This window comes from Zingiber officinale, chromosome 3A (genome assembly GCF_018446385.1).
Source record: "Zingiber officinale cultivar Zhangliang chromosome 3A, Zo_v1.1, whole genome shotgun sequence".
NCBI lineage: Eukaryota > Viridiplantae > Streptophyta > Magnoliopsida > Zingiberales > Zingiberaceae > Zingiber > Zingiber officinale.
The window spans coordinates 143,936,023-143,952,982 of record NC_055990.1 but is presented as its reverse complement, the minus strand read 5'-3'; the positions used below and the strand labels follow the sequence as shown (position 1 = coordinate 143,952,982).

The 16,960-nt window shown below is 40.8% G+C and overlaps 1 non-coding gene and 1 pseudogene across 1 annotated transcript; one reads left to right on the top strand and one right to left on the bottom strand.

Moving 5' to 3' along the window:
* The first annotated feature begins 8,504 nt into the window (after positions 1-8,504).
* LOC122050734 lies at positions 8,505-15,834 on the top strand (annotated as a pseudogene).
* LOC122054326 lies at positions 8,904-9,010 on the bottom strand. The gene has a single exon (XR_006132653.1). It is a non-coding gene; the product is annotated as a small nucleolar RNA R71 (small nucleolar RNA).
* Positions 15,835-16,960: the final 1,126 nt, after the last annotated feature.

The following is a 16,960-nucleotide window of genomic DNA, read 5'->3' as shown; positions in this document are numbered from 1 at the left end:
TGACAAGCGCTTATCCCAGCTCCATAAGGATGGTATGCTGGACTCATTCGATTTTTAATCATATGAGGTATGCGAGTCATTCCTACGAGGCAAGATGACCAAGACTCCCTTTAGTGGGCACAGCGTGAGAGCGACTGATTTGTTAGGACTCATACATAGTGATGTATGTGGCCCTTTCAATGTCGCTGCTATAGGCGGTTATAGGTACTTCATCACATTTCTTGATAACTTCGGTAGATACGGTTATGTGTAATGACACATAAGTCCGAATCCTTTGAAAGTTCAAAGAATTCAAGAATGAAGTGCAGAACCATGGCAAGAGTATTAAGATACTTCGATCCGATCGAGGTGGAGAATACCTTAGCCATGAGTTCCGTGACTATCTAGCTGAGTGTGGGATTCTATCCCAACTCACTCCTCCTGGAACACCACAGTGGAATGGTGTATCCGAACGGAATTGTACCTTATTAGATATGGTACGATCTATGATGAGTCACACAGATCTTCCGACATATCTATGGGGATATGCTCTAGACACGGCAGCTTTCATACTCAACCGAGTTCCATCAAAGGTCGTGATAAAGACACCATATAGGATATGGACTGGGAGAGATGCCCAGGTGTCTTTCATGAGGATTTGGGGTTGTGAGGTTTACGTTAGACGTCAAGTCTCAGACAAATTAGGACCCAAATCCGACAAGTGTTACTTTATTGGATATCCCAAGGAAACTAAGGGATATTACTTCTACATTCCCAGTCAGCACAAGGTAGTTGTGGCAAAGACTAGGGTCTTTCTAGAAAGGGACTTTGTTTCTAGAAAGACTAGTGGGAGTGCGTTCGATCTTGAAGAAGTTCAAGATGCGAACAATAGCACTGATGCCTCGATGGAAGTTGAACTGGAACCACAAAGTGTTGTGGATGATGTTCCACAAAGAGTTGAGAAACAACAACCAGTTCAAGTAGACATACCTCTTCGTAGGCCTGCTAGGGTACGTCGTCAGCCTGAGAGATACTCATTTCTCTTGTCTGACCATGATGACGTTGTGCTCATAGAGGATGAGCCTACCACCTATCAGGAAGCTATGATGAGACCAGATTCCGAGAAATGGCTAGAAGCCATGAGATCCGAGATGGAATCCATGTACACCAACCAAGTATGGACTTTGGTTGATCCACCTGAAGGGGTAAAACCCATAGGGTGTAATTGGGTCTTTAAGAGAAAGACTGACATGGATGGACTTATTTATAAGGGTTGCTTGGTAGCTAAAGGTTTCAAGCAGATTCATGGTATTGACTATGATGAAACCTTTTCTCCAGTAGCGATGTTTAAATCCATTCGGATCATGCTTGCTATTGCAGCCTACCATGACTATGAGATACGGCAGATGGATGTCAAAACCGCGTTTCTGAATGGAAACCTACTCGAGGATGTGTACATGACACAACCTGAGGGTTTTATAGATCCACAGCATACTAGCAGAGTATGCAAGCTGCATAGGTCCATTTATGGACTAAAGCAAGCTTCTCGGAGCTGGAATCTTTGATTCGATGATGCAATCAAATAGTTTGGTTTCATCAAGAACGAAGATGAGCCTTGTGTCTACAAGAAGGTTGTAAGGGATATAGTTGTCTTCCTCATATTGTATGTGGATGACATACTACTCATTGGGAAGGACATCCCTATGCTTCAGTCTGTCAAGACTTGGCTAGGGAGTTGTTTCTCAATGAAGGACTTAGGTGAGGCATCCCGCATTCTAGGGATTCAGATCTATAGAGATAGATCTAAGAGATTGCTTGGCCTAAGTCAGAGAACATACATTGACAAGGTACTCCTTCGGTTTGCCATGCAGAACTCCAAGAAGGGATTTCTGCCGATGTCACATGGCGTGAGTCTTTCGAAGACTCAAGGTCCCTCTTCTAGAGAGGAGAGAGACCACATGGATCAGATCCCTTATACCTCAACCATAGGATCGATCATGTACGCCATGCTATGTACTCGACCTGATGTCTCGTATGCTTTGAGCATGACGAGCAGATACTAGTCAGATCCAGGTGAAAGTCACTGGATAGCGGTCAAGAATATTCTTAAGTACTTACGAAGGACTAAAGAATATTTCTTGATATATGGAGGCAATGATGAGCTAACTGTAAAGGGTTACAGTGATGCTAGCTTCCAGACCGATCGGGATGATTACCGATCGCATGATGGTTCGTGTTTTGCTTAAATGGTGGTCTTGTGGTGGAAGAGTTGAGCGGGACCGATGGTGATTCTACAGAGGCCGAGTATATTCTGCATCGAGGCGCAAAGGAGGCGATTTGGATCCGCAAGTTCATCACTTAACTTGGGGTGGTTCTAACATCGCTGACCCAGTTGAGCTCTATTGTGACAACAATGGAGCTATAACTGCGAAGGAACCTCGCTCACACCAGTGGACCAAGCACATACTACGGCTTCCATCTCATTCGAGAGATTATTGATAGAGGAGATGTGAAGATTTGCGAGTACCTACTGAGGCTAACATCGCGGATCCCTTGACCAAGGCTTTGTCACGAGAGGAAGCATGATGGTCACACTAGGTCATTAGGCCTTAGAGCCTATACTGATTGGCACTAGTGCTAGTGGGAGATTGTTAGTTAGAGCCCTAGAGCCAATCATTTGATGATTGTATGGACTCATGTATATCATATTCTTGTATATATATTAAGGCATTTGGTTTTTGGTTATTATGCTTATTTGTATTAGTGCTAGATAAAATAAGTATAGTAACGTCCTTGAGTAGAAGGTTCTTACCTATATCAATCGATTGGTTGAATCGATAGTGAGATGATATAGGGAACACTACTCTAATTCATTCCTAGTCGAGTATTAACATTCAGGGACAATGTTAATACAATAAGACTAGCATGTAGGTCAGCTCGATGACTTGATCTCACAAGTCATGGATATAGAGATATCAAGCTGACACATGGGTATGCATTAGAGAATGTATACTGAATGACCCGCCATGAGAAAGTATCATGGATCGTTATATGAGTGTCATATAGTTTCTCATGTGGCTATTAGTATGACTATTAGTCCATAGACCTGAAGTCACCATGGATCCCTACATAAGGAGTTATGTACTTTGGTTTCGTCAAACGTCACCCGTAACTAGATGGACTATAAAGGCGATTACTGGGTATGTAACGAATTATGCAAAGGGATGTGAGTGATGTAGATGGGATCTATCCCTCCTATATGACGGGAGTGACATCGATATTCTTGATAGAGTAAGACCATGAAGTGTATGGCCATACCCAAATGAGTCAATATGAAATATTGAGCTCATTTGATTGAGTGAGTCTACTTGGAGTTCAAGATTTAGATTGGTCAGAGGATGACACGGTCTATGCCTCACATTGATCGATCTAGATGTCTAGGATAGAAGGACACTTGTCATATATTGTGAGGATTCACAATTAGTAGTCACAAGGTGATGTTGGATCTCGACATTTCTTGTAACTTGGGTAGCAATAATGTATTGCTAAATGCCGCTCATTGCTTATGTTTCTAAAGGAGTTTAGAAACATTGCCAACGTTACAAGAACCTATTGGGTCACACACAAAGAACAAGTGGATGAAGATTAGGTTCATATGATGAACCAATTGGATTAGGTTCATATGATGCACCAAAGATTAGATTCAAATTAGACTTATTGAGTTAGATTCAATTGTTGAATGAGTCTAATTTAAATTTGATTCATTGAGTCAATTTATATTAATGAATTGAGATTCATTAAATTGAAATTGACTTGAATCAAAGGTTGGATTGAACTCAACAAGGAAGACAATTGGTCAAGTTTGACTTGACCAAGTAGAAGTTGAAACATCTAGTTTGACTTGATGTATTGCCACATCATAAGGATGACTCATCCTTGCCACATCACATGCCACCTCATGGAGGTTACAACACCTCTCATTCCATTTAATGTGGCCGGCCACATTAAATGAGGGAGTTATGTGTGTGGCCGGCCACACTAAAGGATGAGTTGTTTTTCATTTAGTGTGTATTGATGTGTGGTAATTGTATCATCTTCTTCCTAGTTTTCTTCCTCCTTCTTGCTGCTGTTGCCGTGACTTCCATGGTGAGGAGAAGGTGGTTGAGTGAATCCAAGAGCAAAGGAAGAGTGAAGGTCACAAAGGAAGGATACTACTAGTGAGTGTATAAGATTTCTTTTTGTACCTTCTTCTTTTCTTCCTTTCCAATCCCATTCGAGAGCTCTAGAAAGTGCTAGCACACTTGGGGCTCTCTTCTCCATCCTTTGAGTGTGAGAGACACTCCTTGTTCGTGTGGATATCATTAGAGGAGTGTCTACGTTGACACTCTCGAGATCCGGCGTACCGTTGGACGAGCGGGATTTGCGAGGGCACGCATCGAAGGTAAAATGTTTTCCTTGTAGATCTACTGTAGATCATTGTTTATAACTCGTACTCGTGTTTTCGAAATTTTTATTTGCACGGATCCTACGGCTTTGGGTGATTCGGGGTTTCCGCGACCGAAAAGCGGTTTTCGCGACGCGAAAAGCGGTTTTCGCGGCCCGAAAAACCCAACACGGGATTCGCGAAGTGCACGCATCAAGGGTATATTCTTTGTTTCCCTTTGTAGATCTACTGTAGATCGAGGTTTAGAAACTCGTACTCATATTTTTGTTTTATTTTATTCTTCGCACGGATCCGTGGCTTGGGGTTTCGAGGTTTCCGTGACGCGAAAAGCGGTTTTCGTGGCCCGAAAAACCCAACAGTGGTATTAGAGCCACGTGCGAAGACTTGTACGAGTTTATTTTTGATTTTTATGAAAAATTAAGGTTTTGTGATATTCTGTAATTTTATGATTTTTAGAGTTTTTATGGGTATTTTTCTCGTAGAAGCGAAGCACAAGTGTTCCGACACTTATAGGCTTCGAATACCGAGAAGTTTTTTCCAAAACGGCAAGGTTTCACCCCAAAACTTTTTGGGACAGCGGACTAAGGCGCTGTAGGATCACTAAGGAACCCTCGCGATGGTTAGATCGTGGGTAGGGGCGCTACCTCTGGCCCCGCAAGGGGATTCGTTCCGCGATTGCGTTCGAAAACCGCTAAACGGGACCGCCGGGAATTTTTACTCGTAAAAATTGTAAAAATTAGTATTAAAATTGCATAAAATTATAGAAAATACATAATTTAGAATTATATATAATTTGTGATAGTCATGGCCCAAAAAGACCCAATTGGATTGGTAAATTTTGTGTTGTAATTCATAATACGGCATGCGTGCCGTCATGTGATTGTGTGTGCTATATTTTTGATACGCGACCTGCGCATCGTGCCTTTCTCTATTTATTCTTGTTGTAAATTAGTTTAGACTCGAATGTAACTCGAGTTTCAAAATTGTAATGTACAAAATTGGAGCCGTGGAAGGTCCACTCGAAACGGAGTTACGAGGAGGGCACGAGCAACACAAGGTGGTCAAAGGGAGGAACTTGAGAAGCTGTTGACCCTAGGTTGACCATCCAATCTTCTCATTGGCTTGAGAAGATCGTAGTAGGGCCATGAATAATCACAAATTAATTTAATTAATTGCTTGTGTATATGTGATGCATGATTAAGTAATTAATTGGTGCCTAACGATTAGATTAGATCTAAGTCGTGCACATGATGCACCCCACGATTAGATTAGATCTAAATCGAGTATATGATACACATCATTGTTTATATTAGATCTAAATCACGTCAACTCTAATGCCTACCGTGCCGTGATACCTATCACTACCTCGATCACATGTGTTGTTGAATCTGCCAAAGCAGAGCAACACATATTATCTTGGTAGGGTACGGAGGGACAATCTTGGTCCCGCTTATCAACGCATGGGCGAGTACAAACTCAATTAGATTGAGTATTCCTAGTTAACTCGGTTGGATCGAGTATAACTATAGGCATTCTTCCAATAGTTGGAAAGATAGGACATAAATCACATTTATATTAATTCTTGGGCGTATTACCCAAAGCTAACTCAAGTTTTAATATAACTACGGATAATGATCCTATAAACAAGAGTTGCATAGAGATGTAATTGGTAAATTGTTACCTACCGATCATACTAAGTCTTGGGTGTATTAGCCAAAGCTAACTCAAGGCATAGTATGATGAGGATCTTGTCCCACATGAATTATAGAATTCAGTGGGAGCATCATTTAGTTAAAGGCCTAATTAAATGATTTAAAAGAATATGATATTTATTTCTGCATTTTTCTGTTGTAGATAACCATGACGTCGAATACGAACACCTCTCTGCGTTCTGTCCTTGATAAGGACAAGCTCAACGGAGCAAATTTCCTGGACTGGTACCGGAACTTGAGAATAGTTCTCACCCAGGAACATAAACTGTACGTTCTGGAGCAGCCCATTCCGGAGGCTCCTCCTGCCAATGCCCCGGGAGCTGACAAAGATGCTTACAAGAAGCATCAAGATGACGCATTAGATGTGTCCTGTCTAATGCTCGTGACCATGAACTCTGAGCTTCAAAAGCAACACGAGTTGATGGACGCTTACGATATGGTTGAACATCTTCGTCAACTGTATCAAGGACAAGTGAGGCATGAGAGATTTGGGATCTCAAGGGCACTGTTTCAGTGCAAGATGTCAGATGGGGCTCCCGTAGGCCCATATGTACTCAAAATGATTGGGTACATAGAAAACCTACAGAGATTGGGATTCCCGCTTGGCCAAGAGCTGACCACTAACTTGATCTTGCAATCCTTGCCGAATAGCTATAGTCAGTTCGTTCTAAACTATAATATGAACGAAATTAACAAGCCACTGCCCGAGCTGCTTAGCATGTTAAGAACTGTTGAGCTAAACCTTAAGAAGGCAAAGCCCCACTCTATTCTAATAGTTCAGAAACACAAGGGCAAGGGCAAGCCTAAAGGCAAGGGAAAGTCCTAAGCCAAGGGCAAAGGCAAGGCACTGAAGCCTAAAGGAGGGGTCACCAAGGATGCTACCTGATGTGTGCAACTCATGTACAGTTTTGAGCATAAAACATATATGCATTTCATCTCATTTTATCTTGTTAGAAGCATATTTGTTAGTCTTTATTTGGTTTAACATATTTGGACGAAGGATACTGCTTTGCGTTGAATTCTGATGACAGGATGCACAAAACCAGCCGAATTACCCAGGGTATCAGAACAACACGGCCATGTTGTTGATAAACACGGGCGTGTCGAGGTTTTCAGCGACCAACACGCTCAAGGCGTATTGCTGAACACGGGCGTGGCGGAGATGTTGAAGAGCGACGCAGGAAGCAGAGGAGGACATGATCGGGCCGTGTAATGAGATTGCTATTATTGCGGCGATGATTTTAAAAGATGGAAAGGGTCAATCCAATGGTGATACCGACTATCAAGGAGAGGAGGCTCTATTAAAGGGTAGAAAACCTAAAACCAGGGGGTCGGGGAAAACGGCGGTAATTGAGACTTGGAGATAGACGACATCAGCAAGGACGATTAGTAATGTCTTTTCCTTATCTTATTGTCGAATTCTCTGGTGTAATGGAGTAGTTGTTTGAATCTTAGGTTAAGGGAGTAGCCCCTAACTATGTTCATGATTTGTTGTTAACTCTGGTTTTCGATTATGCATATTTTCGTTGGTTGTTTAAATTGTTGAATGATGCTTTGATTGGTTTCTGTGAAAGTGGTAATTGACTAGATAGGCTTTGCGGGATTTATGTGATAGGATCATATGCAAGTAAGAGTCATCTGTGTACGTATGCCATAAGATTGGAGACGGATCAAAGTAGATACATCAGTGTGATCACCAAAAGTGGCCGTTGGTATTTTAGGAATCAACTTACGAATCTGGTGGACGTATAGATAGGTTTGCAGGAATCTAGTGACAGGATTTCAAAGCATGAAAGATCATCTAATTCGGATACCTTGATAAAGAAAGTTGCATTCAAACAAAAGAAGCCAACCTAGGTATAAGTAGTCATTATCGGAGAACCGTCATGATAATAGTTAGAGTGGTGAAACCGTAATCCTAGGATTGTTTTTATCTCTTAATATTTTCGTTGATTTTCGTTCGCTTGAATTGTTGATTTAGAGTAAAATTTCTCATTAGATCATTCGTTTGGATAATTGAAACTCGTACATTTCTAGTACTTGACCCAGTCCCTGTGGGATCGATATTTTATTACTTGACGATAAACCGTGCACTTGCGGATTAAAGCAATCAAGTTTTTGGCGCCGTTGCCGGGGACTGTGTCAATATTAGAATATTGCAGTTTGATTAATCCAGATTTCTATGTAATTTTTCTTATTCATTTTCCATAATTGTGTTTTCCAATTTTGCAACTCAATTTTCTATATTTGGAAGTATTCCTTTCTCGCGTTGAATGCTTAGGTCAGGTCAAGGAGGAGTCCTTCTTGAAGTTGATCCCGAAATAGAACGAACCTTTCGCACTCAGAGACGACTTCAAAAACAACGAGAGATGGCCAATCAAGAAGAGAACAATCAGGTAGAGAACAAGCTGTTGAGAGACTATGCTGCGCCAAGTGCTAGAGGCCTGAGATCTAGTATTAGAAGGCCTCCAATTGAAGCAAATAACTTTGAACTGAAGCCTGCTTTACTGAATATGATCCAACAACATCAGTTTGGAGGAGCACCTACGGAGGATCCAAATCTTCATATGGAAGTGTTTCTGGAATTCTGTGAAACTCTTAAATATAATGGAGCCTCTGCAGATGCGATCAGATTGCGACTTTTCCCTTTCTCTTTAAGGGACAAAGCACGAGCTTGGTTACATTCGCTTCCATCGGACTGTATCACAACATGGGAGCAACTCGAGCAGAAATTTTTAGATAAGTATTTTCCACCAAGCAAGACTGCTTCACTCCGTCACCAAATCACAAATTTTACGCAAAAAGATGGAGAATCTCTTTTCGAAGCTTGGGACCGATTTAAAGGACTACTGCAGCAATGCCCACATCACGGACTGGAGAAATGGCTCGTAATCCATACCTTTTATAACGGAATTTCCTACTCTACTAAAGTCTCTTTAGACTCTGCTGCAGGTGGTGCGCTCATGAACAAAACCTTAGAGGAGGCATTCGATATTATCGAAAGCGTGGCATTGAATCATCACCAATGGGCGATAGAGAGAGAGAATCCTGTTCGATTGGCAGGTAAGTATGAGGTGAGCGCTTTAGATAGTCTTGCGGCAAAGGTTGATGCATTAACCTATAAATTTGAAAATTTTAATGTTAATGCTGTTTCTAGTATCATCTGTGAGATTTGTGGAGTGACAGGACATTCAGCTATGAATTGCCAAATAATGGTCACGCAACCTACCGGAGCGCAGGTAGAACAAGTTGATGCGATAAATAACTATGCTCAAAAGCCAAACAACAATCCGTATTCAAATACCTACAATCCGGGATGGAGAAATCATCCAAATTTTTCCTACAGAAATAATCAAAATCAATCCGGGCAGAATAATTATGGAGCGTCTGGAGGATTTCAGCAAGAGAAGAAGTCTAACTTGGAAGTTATGATGGAAAACTTCATTGCTACCCAATCGAAACAAAATGATGAATATCGACAACACATGGTGGAATCTAATCGGAAGCATTCAGAGACAGCCGAAGCAATCTCCCAAATATCCGGTAAGATAGATAATTTAGCGAATCATACTAAAATGTTGGAAAATCAACTTGCGCAGGTCGCCGATTCGCCCTCGAGAGTACCAGGGAGATTTTCGGGAAGACCAGAAACAAATCCTGTGGAGCATTGTAATGCGATTACCTTGAGGAGTGGAAAGAGAGTAAATGAGCTCAAGGATAACCCAAAGCTATTTCCGGACAGAGAAGAACACGACCAGGACGTGGTGATTAGCACGCCCGTGCCAATCAGCGAGAGATCCTCCAGCGAACAGTGCGCCCGTGTCGGAATGAACAGCACACCCGTGTCATTCTCTACTTCTGAAAAAAAAAAATATATCTGAAGGCCAAAAATCCCCACACTTAGAAAAATACGTACCACCGATTCCATTCCCTCAGAGAATAATTAAGGCCAAACTTGATGAACAATTTGGTAAGTTTCTTGATGTCCTAAGGAAGTTGTATATTAACATTCCATTCACAGAAGCCTTGCAGCAAATGCCCACATACTCAAAATTTCTGAAAGACATATTGACAAACAAAAGGAAAATTGAGGAGAGCGTAACGGTGGCACTGATGGAGGAATGTAGTGCTTTAATTCAAAACAGGTTACCTCCTAAACTCAAGGATCCAGGTAGTTTTTCAATCCCATGCATGATTAGGAATCATAACTTTGATAAAGCTTTTTGTGATCTAGGAGCTAGTGTCAATCTTATTCCATTTTCACTGTGTAAGAAATTAAACTTGGGTGAATTGAAAATTACAACACTAGCTTTGCAACTTGCTGATCGCTCTGTGAGATATCCTTTAGGTATATTGGAAAATGTACCTGTCACGGTTGGGAAATTTGTCGTTCCTGCAGATTTTGTTGTTCTAGAAATGGATGAAGATCCATACATACCTATTATACTAGGAAGACCTTTCTTGGCCACTGCAGGAGCCGTAATTGATGTTAAAAATCACAAGCTGTCGTTAGCCGTAGGTAGCGAAAAAATTGAGTTTGATTTGTCTAAAGCTATTAAACAACCCTTCCTGCAGAATGTGTGTTGCAGGATTGATGAGGTGCAGATGGTTGAAGAAGAGGAAGAACCGTTTCTCGGATTCAGCGATACACTGGATGCATACTCGGATGATGAAGACGTTGCAAAGAGCAGTGAAGATGGAGGACAAATCAACCTTGTGCGGCATATGACTGAAGAAGCGAGGTTAGAACAAAAATCATTGGAAAGTGAAAACCATGAATCACCGCAGGTAGAACTTAAACCTCTTCCATCAACCCTCAGGTATGAATTTCTTGGTGATAATTCTACATTCCCCGTGATTGTAAATGCAAGTTTAAATGAAGTAGATACTGAAAAGCTGCTCCATGTGCTTAGAATGCATATTAAAGCCATAGGATATACCATTGAAGACATAAAAGGGATTAGCCCTTCATTATGCATGCATAGAATTTTGCTCGAGAAAGATTTTAAACCTTCAGTTGAGAGACAAAGGAGGCTTAATCCTAACATGAAAGAAGTGGTCAAGAAAGAGGTTTTGAAATTACTAGATGCAGGAATAATTTATCCAATCTCTGATAGTGAATGGGTAAGTCCGGTTCATGTTGTGCCAAAGAAAGGTGGGATGACAGTAGTTAGAAATTCAAATAATGAGTTGATTCCCACTAGGACGGTTACGGGGTGGAGAATGTGTATTGACTATCGGAAATTAAACAAAGAAACTAGGAAAGATCACTTCCCACTTCCATTCATTGATCAGATGTTAGATAGGTTGGCAAAACACTCCTATTTCTGTTTTCTAGATGGGTATTCTGGTTTTTATCAAATCCCTATACATCCAAATGACCAGGAAAAAACCACGTTTACATGTCCTTATGGTACCTTTGCCTATAGGAGAATGCCTTTTGGTCTTTGCAATGCACCAGCTACCTTTCAACGTTGTATGATGGCTATTTTTTCTGATATGATTGAGAATATTATGGAAGTTTTTATGGATGATTTTTCAGTCTATGGTACTAACTTTGATACTTGCTTGTCCAATTTGGTTAATGTTCTGCAGAGATGCGAAGAAACAAACTTGGTTTTAAACTGGGAAAAATGCCACTTTATGGTAAGAGAAGGCATTGTGCTAGGACATTTGGTTTCAGAGCGAGGAATTGAAGTAGACACGGCAAAGGTGGAAGTAATTGAAAATCTACCTCCACCGACAAACGTTAAGGGAGTGCGAAGTTTTTTAGGACATGCAGGATTCTACCGGCGTTTCATCAAAGATTTTTCAAAGATCTCTAAACCTTTGACAAATTTGTTAATTAAGGAAACTGAATTTCTTTTTGATGAAAATTGTTTGGATGCTTTTTCCAGGTTGAAGGAAGCTTTGATCTCAGCTCCGATAATGCAAGTTCCCGATTGGACTTTACCTTTTGAAATCATGTGTGATGCGAGTGACTATGCAGTGGGAGCAGTCTTGGGACAAAGAAGAGACCGGAAGGTACATGCGATCTATTATGCTAGCCGAACTCTGGATGATGCTCAGATGAACTACGCAACTACGGAGAAGGAACTCTTAGCAATTGTTTTTGCCTTGGATAAATTCAGATCATACCTCGTTGGCTCTAAGGTTATTGTTTACACAGATCACGCGGCCATAAGATATCTATTGAGCAAAAAGGATGCTAAGCCAAGGCTCATAAGATGGATTCTTCTTTTGCAAGAATTTGATTTAGAAATAAAGGATAAGCAGGGAACTGAGAATGTGGTAGCGGATCACTTATCAAGACTATATCAGGGACAGAGTGGGACCAAGGAGGAAGATCTTCCAATTGATGACTGTTTTATAGATGAACATCTCCTTGCTATAAAAAGGATTGATTCTCCATGGTACGCAGACTACGCAAATTTTCTTGCTTGTGGAATTTTACCTCATCAGATGAGTTACCAACAGAGAAAGAAGTTTTTTGGCGATGTCAAGAGCTATGTATGGGATGATCCACTGCTTTTCAAGAAGTGTGCTGATACTATTTACAGGAGATGTGTACCGGAGGATGAAATAAAAGATATACTTTATCATTGTCATTCTTCATCATATGGCGGTCATGCAAGTACTTCGAAGACAGCTGCTAAAGTCTTACATGCAGGATTTTATTGGCCACATATTTTCAGAGATGCTCGTGATTATGTATTGACTTGTGATAGATGCCAAAGAACGGGGAACATTTCCAAGAGACATGAGATGCCACTGAATTCAATTCTAGAAGTTGAACTTTTCGATGTTTGGGGGATTGATTACATGGGACCATTTCCCCCGTCTCATAACAATATCTACATTCTGGTAGCAGTGGACTACGTATCAAAGTGGGTTGAAGCTATACCATCTCCAACGAATGACGCGAAGACTGTGATAAAACTTTTTAAGAAAATCTTATTTCCTAGATTTGGAATTCCTCGAGCGGTGATTAGCGATGGAGGTTCACACTTCATTGAAAGACAATTTGAAAATCTTCTCAAAAAGTATGGAGTAACTCATAAGATTGCCTCTCCGTATCACCCCCAAACCAGTGGACAAGTGGAAGTATCAAATAGAGAAATCAAAAGCATTTTAGAGAAATCTGTGAAGCATTCACGAACAGATTGGTCAGAAAAATTGGATGACGCTCTATGGGCATATCGGACAGCTTACAAGACTCCTATTGGTATGACGCCGTTTCGCTTGGTGTATGGGAAATCTTGTCATCTTCCTGTAGAGTTGGAACACAAGGCTTTCTGGGCAATACAATTATTGAATTTCGATCTAAAGAATGCCGGAGAGAAAAGAAGGCTCCAGCTTGATGAACTAGAAGAACTCCGACTTGACGCTTATGAGCATGCAAAATCCTATAAAGAAAGGACTAAGCGTTGGCATGATCAACACATTATGCGTAGGGAATTCCAAGAGGGTGATCTTGTATTATTGTTCAACTCTCGATTGAAACTCTTTCCAGGAAAGCTTAAATCCAGATGGTCGGGTCCTTTTGAAGTAAAGAAAGTTTATCCTTATGGAGCTGTGGATATATCGAATGAAACCACCGGAGTCTTCAAAGTGAATGGGCAAAGGCTAAAAACATATCTGAGCGAACCAACTCCTAAGGGAGGAGAGCAGAACCTCCTCGAGTCCACTTGAGTAACATCATATTGGTCAAGCTAATGACCGTAAACAAGCGCTAGTTGGGAGGCAACCCAATTTCTTACCTTATACTTTTATCTTTTATTTTCTTTTTCATTTTATTTTTCATTTTATTTGCAGAACAACTGCCCAGGTAACAGAGGAGAACACGGCCGTGCAAATTTCAAACACGCCCGTGTTGGTTGCTGTCAGGTATGTGGGTGGCTGTCGGGTTTTCCAGAAGACAGCACGCCCAGGGCGTGTCAAGAGACACGGGCGTGCCGTAGGGTTTTTAAATAGGCGCGACGGGTTTTAGGTCAGAACACGCCCGTGACTCTTCGAAGTTTTCGCCGTTGGTTCCAGAGCAGTTTCCGATCGTCTGCGTTCTTCTCATTCAATTCTTAAACGTGCACCGGTGAAGATTTTCCTCCGGCAAAGATGAGCAAGCGTGTGAAAACGGGGAAGGCACCCTCTTCTTCAAAAGACAAAGGAAAACGGAAAGCGCAAGACCAAGGTGATCGGTCTGATAACCCTTTTGGTTTAATCTTTCGTGATGATATTCATAAATCTCGTTTTAACAAGCTTGAAAAACGAAAAATAGTTTCCACTAGATATATGGACTCTTATACAATTGCTGCGCTAGGTATTAAGGAAGATATATATTGGATGGCAAATAGGATGGGATGGGGACAATTTTTGACTAGCCATTACCCTACCTACCCTAGTATAACTTTAGAATTCCTTAGTTCCATGTCGGCCAAAATAATTCAAGGAAGAAATTGTGAGGAAAAATTTTGGCAAGAAGAAAGTGAATTTCGTGCAGAGCAAAGGAGAAGATGGCAAGAGGAAGATGATCGCAGATCTTAGGCTTTACCTTGCCATAACTATTAGGTGACCTCTTTTCTAGTTATTTTTCTTTATCTTTGGTTGTTCGTTTTTAAGTTTTTGCATTCCTGTTTTAAATTCGGTTTCAGTTTTATATTTTTTTTATATATACCTATTGTTTTGATTGATATAGACACTATGTGTTCAAGAGTCTTTGATACTTTGTTGCCCTCTCATCTCTTGTAGTATAACTTGATTATTAGTTGGATCTAGGAAATTCTTTGTGGCTTATTCATTAAGAACCCTGTTTCACTTTTCACACAACCCCTAAGGTGGCGGCATTTGAAAAGGATTTAAATTTCTTTACCGGATTAGTACTCAATTTTCTATGGTGACTTTCATGAGCATTTTGGTTACTGGATAAACACTTCTCCTAGGAGTTTTTGTAAAAAAAAAAAAAAAAAAAAAAAAAAAAAAGGAGCTGGAATTTCTTTTGGCGCACCCCTTTGAGATTAGGTAGCTACTAGGGAAACACCTAAAGAAGGTGTCCTTTTGAGGTCAACTAGTTACTGGGGAAATGACCACTGCTAATTCCTTCTTTCTTTTCTTCTCGAGGGTGGTCCTTTGAGACCTTGTGTGATATTGAGGGGATGAACCAAGTGTTAGGGCAGGTAAGTGCCTCTACACTAGAAAGGAGAGGAACACGGTAATAGGGGTGATGAATCTAGATTGGTATCCAAAACCTTGGGGGGTTGATTTCTTCACATGCACTAAATGGGGATCTTTTGAGCTAAGCTGCAGGGAATGACTTGAGAAAATTAAGACCAATTTTATAGCTTGGGATGAATTGCCAATAACTATTTTCATGATTTTCACACATAGATTGTCTTTATTTTTCTTTGCTCGAGGACAAGCAAATGTTCAAGTGTGGGGATTTTTGATGTGTGCAACTCATGTACAGTTTTGAGCATAAAACATATATGCATTTCATCTCATTTTATCTTGTTAGAAGCATATTTGTTAGTCTTTATTTGGTTTAACATATTTGGACGAAGGATACTGCTTTGCGTTGAATTCTGATGACAGGATGCACAAAACCAGCCGAATTACCCAGGGTATCAGAACAACACGGCCGTGTTGTTGATAAACACGGGCGTGTCGAGGTTTTCAGCGACCAACACGCTCAAGGCGTGTTGTTGAACACGGGCGTGGCGGAGATGTTGAAGAGCGACGCAGGAAGCAGAGGAGGACATGATCGGGCCGTGTAATGAGATTGCTATTATTGCGGCGATGATTTTAAAAGATGGAAAGGGTCAATCCAATGGTGATACCGACTATCAAGGAGAGGAGGCTCTATTAAAGGGTAGAAAACCTAAAACCAGGGGGTCGGGGAAAACGGCGGTAATTGAGACTTGGAGATAGACGACATCAGCAAGGACGATTAGTAATGTCTTTTCCTTATCTTATTGTCGAATTCTCTGGTGTAATGGAGTAGTTGTTTGAATCTTAGGTTAAGGGAGTAGCCCCTAATTATGTTCATGATTTGTTGTTAACTCTGGTTTTCGATTATGCATATTTTCGTTGGTTGTTTAAATTGTTGAATGATGCTTTGATTGGTTTCTGTGAAAGTGGTAATTGACTAGATAGGCTTTGCGGGATTTATGTGACAGGATCCTATGCAAGTAAGAGTCATCTGTGTACGTATGCCATAAGATTGGAGACGGATCAAAGTAGATACATCAGCGTGATCACCAAAAGTGGCCGTTGGTATTTTAGGAATCAACTTACGAATCTGGTGGACGTATAGATAGGTTTGCAGGAATCTAGTGACAGGATTTCAAAGCATGAAAGATCATCTAATTCGGATACCTTGATAAAGAAAGTTGCATTCAAACAAAAGAAGCCAACCTAGGTATAAGTAGTCATTATCGGAGAACCGTCATGATAATAGTTAGAGTGGTGAAACCGTAATCCTAGGATTGTTTTTATCTCTTAATATTTTCGTTGATTTTCGTTCGCTTGAATTGTTGATTTAGAGTAAAATTTCTCATTAGATCATTCGTTTGGATAATTGAAACTCGTACATTTCTAGTACTTGACCCAGTCCCTGTGGGATCGATATTTTATTACTTGACGATAAACCGTGCACTTGCGGATTAAAGCAATCACTACCTGCTTCCACTGCGGTCAGACCGGGCACTGGAAGAGGAACTGCAAGGTGTACCTAGAAGATCTTAAGAAGAAGCGAAGTGAGACTTCCACTTCAGGTATATATGTTATAGAAGTCAATCTATCTATTTCTTCATCATGGGTATTAGATACCGGA